We start from the raw sequence: 5,745 nt of genomic DNA on the forward strand, positions 1-5,745 counted from the left end.
CACACGCACAAAATGCTTATTTCTCTAAAATGTTGTTAACAAATGTGTTTACATCCCTGTTAGTGAGCGTTTCTCCTTTGCCAAGATAATCCATTCACCTGACAGGTGTGGCTTTTCAAGTTGATTAAACAGCATGATCATTACACAGGTGCACCTTGTGCTGGGGACAATAAAAGGCCACTATAAAAGGTGCAGTTTATCACACAACACAATCCCACAGATGTTTTAAGTTGAGAGAGTGTGCAATTGGCATGCTGACTTCAAAAATGTCCACCAGAGCTGTTATCAGAGAATTCTCTACCATAAGCCGCCTACAACATCGTTTTAAAGAATTTGAAACTGTGGGTTTGCACAACCGAAGACTTTCTGCACAAACTGTCAGAAACCGTGTCAACATTGTGAACAGAGTGCTCCATGGTGGCGGTGGTGTTATGGTATGGGCAGGCATAAGCTACGGACAACGAACACAATTGTATTTTATTGATGGCAATTTGAATGCAAAGAGATACCATGACGAGATCCTGAGGCCCATTGTCGTGCCATTCATCCGCCACCAAATAAAATTAAATACAATTTTATTGGCCACATGCGCCGTATACAACAGGTGCAGACATTACAGTGAAATGCTTACTTACACCATCACCTCAAGTTTCAGCATGATAATGCACAGCCCCATGTCGCAAGGATCTGTACACAATTCCTGGAAGCTGAAAATGTCCCAGTTCTTCCATGGCCTGCATACTCACCAGACATGTCACCCATTGAGCATGTTTGGGATGCTCTGGATCGACGTGTATGACAGCATGTTCCAGTTCCCGACAATATCCAGCAACTTCGCACAGCCATTGAAGAGGAGTGGGACAACATTCCACAGGCCACAGTCAACAGCCTGATCAACTCTATGCGAAGGAGATGTCGCACTGCATGAGGCAAATGGTGGTCACACCAGATACTGACTGGTTTTCTGATCCAAGCCCCTACCTGTTTTTTAAAGGTATCTGTGACCAACAGATGCATATCTGTATTTCCAGTCATTTGAAATCCCTAGATAAGGGCCTAATGATATCTGTATTCCCAGTCATGTGAAATCCCTAGATAAGGGCCTAATGAATCCCTAGATAAGGGCCTAATGAATCCCTAGATAAGGGCCTAATGAATTTATTTCAATCTTTGAAGTTGTTGCATGTTGTTTATATTTTTGCTCAGTGTAGTTTGGATTGCTTGGACACACGAGCCTTTAAAACCACCCAGTATTACAACCCAACCTGAGCCTTTAAAACCACCCAGTATTACAACCCAACCTGAGCCTTTAAAACCACCCAGTATTACAACCCAACCTGAGCCTTTAAAACCACCCAGTATTACAACCCAACCTGAGCCTTTAAAACCACCCAGTATTACAACTCAACCTGAGCCTTTAAAACCACCCAGTATTACAACCCAACCTGAGCCTTTAAAACCACCCAGTATTACAACCCAACCTGAGCCTTTAAAACCACCCAGTATTACAACCCAACCTGAGCCTTTAAAACCACCCAGTATTACAACTGGGGTCCAGCAAAATTTAAGGCAGTAATATACACTGCTCAAAAAAATAAAGGGAACACTTAAACAACACAATGTAACTCCAAGTCAGTCACACTTCTGTGAAATCAAACTGTCCACTTAGGAAGCAACACGGATTGACAATAAATGTCACATGCTGTTGTGCAAATGGAATAGACAACAGGTGGAAATTATAGGCAATTAGCAAGACACCCCCAATAAAGGACTGGTTTTGCAGGTGGTGACCACAGACCACTTCTCAGTTCCTATGCTTCCTGGCTGATGTTTTGGTCACTTTTGAATGCTGGCGGTGCTTTCACTCTAGTGGTAGCATGAGACGGAGTCTACAACCCACACAAGTGGTTCAGGTAGTGCAGCTCATCCAGGATGGCACATCAATGCGAGCTGTGGCAAGAAGGTTTGCTGTGTCTGTCAGTGTAGTGTCCAGAGCATGGAGGCGCTACCAGGAGACAGGCCAGTACATCAGGAGACGTGGAGAAGGCCGTAGGAGGGCAACAACCCAGCAGCAGGACTGCTACCTCTGCCTTTGTGCAAGGAGGAGCAGGAGGAGCAGGAGGAGCACTGCCAGAGCCCTGCAAAATGACCTCCAGCAGGCCACAAATGTGCATGTGTCTGCTCAAACGGTCAGAAACAGACTCCATGAGGGTGGTATGAGGGCCCGACGTCCACCGGTGGGGGTTGTGCTTACAGCCCAACACCGTACAGGACGTTTGGCATTTGCCAGAGAACACCAAGATTGGCAAATTCGCCACTGGCGCCCTGTGCTCTTCACAGATGAAAGCAGGTTCACACTGAGCACATGTGACAGACGTGACAGAGTCTGGAGACGCCGTGGAGAACGTTCTGCTGCCTGCAACATCCTCCAGCATGACCGGTTTGGCGGTGAGTCAGTCATGGTGTGGGGTGGCATTTCTTTGGGGGCCCGCACAGCCCTCCATGTGCTCGCCAGAGGTAGCCTGACTGCCATTAGGTACCGAGATGAGATCCTCAGACCCCTTGTTGAGACCATATGCTGGTGCGGTTGGCCCTGGGTTCCTCCTAATGCAAGACAATGCTAGACCTCATGTGGCTGGAGTGTGTCAGCAGTTCCTGCAAGAGGAAGGCATTGATGCTATGGACTGGCCCGCCCGTTCCCTAGACCTGAATCCAATTGAGCACATCTGGGACATCATGTCTCGCTCCATCCACCAACGCCACGTTGCACCACAGACTGTCCAGGAGTTGGCGGATGCTTTAGTCCAGGTCTGGGAGGAGATCCCTCAGGAGACCATCCGCCACCTCATCAGGAGCATGCCCAGGCGTTGTAGGGAGGTCATACAGGCACGTGGAGGCCACACACACTACTGAGCCTCATTTTGACTTGTTTTAAGGACATTACATTAAAGTTGGATCAGCCTGTAGTGTGGTTTTCCACTTTAATTTTGAGGGTGACTCCAAATCCAGACCTCCATGGGTTGATCAATTTGATTTCCATTGATAATTTTTGTGTGATTTTGTTGTCAGCACATTCAACTATGTAAAGAAAAAAATATTTAATGAGATAATTTCATTCATTCAGATCTAGGATGTGTTATTTTAGTGTTCCCTTTATTTTTTTGAGCAGTGTACATTATAATGCCATTTTAAAACATTAAAATACATTTTACAACAGATTTCACAATACATTAGGTGTGTGCCCTCAGGCCACTATTGTACTTAAACACACCATCCAGGTGTACGTGTGTATGTTATGTGCGTTTGTACCTGTGTGTGTGACTCTTCACAGTTCCCTCTGTTGCATAAGGTGTATTTGTATCCGTTTTTAAATCTGATTTTACGGCTTGAGTGAGTTACTTGATGTGGAATAGAGTTCTGTGTAGTCATGGCTCTATGTAGTACTGTGCGCCTCCCATAGTCTGTTCTGGACTTGGGGACTGTGAAGAGACCTCTGGTGGCATGTCTTGTGGGGTATGCATGGGTGTCTGAGCTGTGTGCTAGTAGTTTAAACAGACAGCTCGGTGCATTCAAAATGTCAACACTTCTCACAAATACAAGTAGTGATGAAGTCAGTCTCTGACATGCTCTACGTGTGCATTTAAGGGCCAGCCGTGCTGCCCTGTTCTGGGCCAATTGTAGTTTTCCCTAAGTCCCTCTTTGTGGTACCTGACCACATGACTGAACAGTAGTCCAGGTGCGACAAAACTAGGGCCTGTAGGACCTGCCTTGTTGATAGTGCTGTTAAGAAGGCAGAGTAGCACTTTATTATGGACAGACTTCTCCCCATCTTAGCTACTGTTTGCATCAGTTGGTAGAGCATGGCGTTTGCAACGCCAGGATTGTGGGTTCGCTTCACACGGGAGGCCAGTATGAAATAAATAAATAAAATGTATGCACTCACTATCTGTAAGTCGCTCTGGATAAGAGCGTCTGCTAAAATGACTAAAATATAAAATATTTTGACCATAAGTTTACAATCCAGGGTTACACCAAGCAGTTTATTCTCCTCAACCTGCTACATTTCAACATTCTTAATGACAATATTTAGTTGAGCTTTAGGGTTTAGTGAATGATTTGTCCCAAATACAATGCTTTTAGTTTTTGAAATATTTAGGACTAACTTATTTCTTGCCACCCCATTCTGAAACTGACTACAGCTCTTTGTTAATTATTGCAGTTATTTCAGTCGCTGTAGTAGCTGACGTGTACAGTAAGCACTGCGTTACGTTGTGCTGGATGTCATGCATTTCAATGGGGATGTTCACAACAGAGTGGAATCGCAACACCCCCTTGCAGTTGAAGGCTCCGTTGCGAGACTTTGACATTTTATACTTTGACATTTTCCAAACTTTGTGTCGTCTTCAGTCCAGCCAGAGTCCCTCGAAGAACAGGAAGTCATCAAACCACAGACATTTTTTAAAATATGTGTGTTTTGGTGATGGCTTTATGGGTTAGCTAGCAACTAACAACGACCCATTCCTATACGCAAGTTCTATTTTAATAGTAACGTTAACTAATACACATGGGCTGTTAAGCCAATTATAATATGACTGTTGCCTACCGTTGAAGTTTATTGTGACGGTAATGATGTTTTTTTAATGATAATTATAAGGTCGCTAGCTACAGTGGTATCTTTAGCCTAGCCTAGCGTTTTGCAGAGCTAGCTAGCTAGCCAGCAGTTAGAGAAACAAGTTGAGTATAAAGTAACAAAAACAAACATGTTTTGTTTTCATCTGAAACAATATATTTATCCTGTCTTGAATGAAAAGGTCACTTTTTTTGCAATCTTCCAAAATAAATGCTATCTCTGACGAAAGACAGGCTCTCCTCCATCTTGCGTTACAAACACTACACTTGTCCGTTCAGTAGCGGGGCGAGACTCCGTGAAGATGACGTACGGCTCAACGATGTGTACGGGGCATCACTCTTTCTGCTTCATGCCGACTCCGTGAAGATGACGTACGGCTCAACGATGTGTACGGGGCATCACTCTTTCTGCTTTATGCCGACTCCGTGAAGATGACGTACGGCTCAACGATGTGTACGGGGCATCACTCTTTCTGCTTCATGCCGACTCCGTGAAGATGACGTACGGCTCAACGATGTGTACGGGGCATCACTCTTTCTGCTTTATGCCGACGGTCCTCCATTTCAGTCGCTTCATCTCTTTGATCTTCGTTGCGGCTCATCTTCCCGGGTTTCGGCACCAAAAATATAGAATAACTATCTTCAAAGTAATGACTCGGGATGTCGGTTATAAGATGAAAACTTATTTTAGTAATAAAACTGGTTCGCATTACATTTTACCACTTTAAATTCTTCAAAACAATAAAAAAAAGTTGCTAGCAAAAGCCAGGCCAATGACTTGTTCATAACTGGAGCATTCTCGTTCTCTTTCCACTTCCGGTCTCAAAGCATTCTGGAACTTGCAGTCAATAGTGTAATACAATACTAAGTGATGCAACAGAAATGTACAGAGACAGACAGACATTCACCAGTTAGAGAGGGTGAGGAGAGAGACAGACAGTCACCAGTAGAGAGGGTGAGGAGAGAGAGACAGTCACCAGTTAGAGAGGGTGGGGAGACAGAGACAGTCACCAGTTAGAGAGGGTGAGGAGAGAGACAGACAGTCACCAGTTAGAGAGGGTGGGGAGAGAGACAGTCACCAGTATAGAGAGGGTGGGGAGAGAGACAGACAGTCAC

The sequence above is a fragment of the Coregonus lavaretus genome (genome assembly GCF_964263955.1).
Source record: "Coregonus lavaretus genome assembly, chromosome: 27".
Lineage (NCBI taxonomy): Eukaryota > Metazoa > Chordata > Actinopteri > Salmoniformes > Salmonidae > Coregonus > Coregonus lavaretus.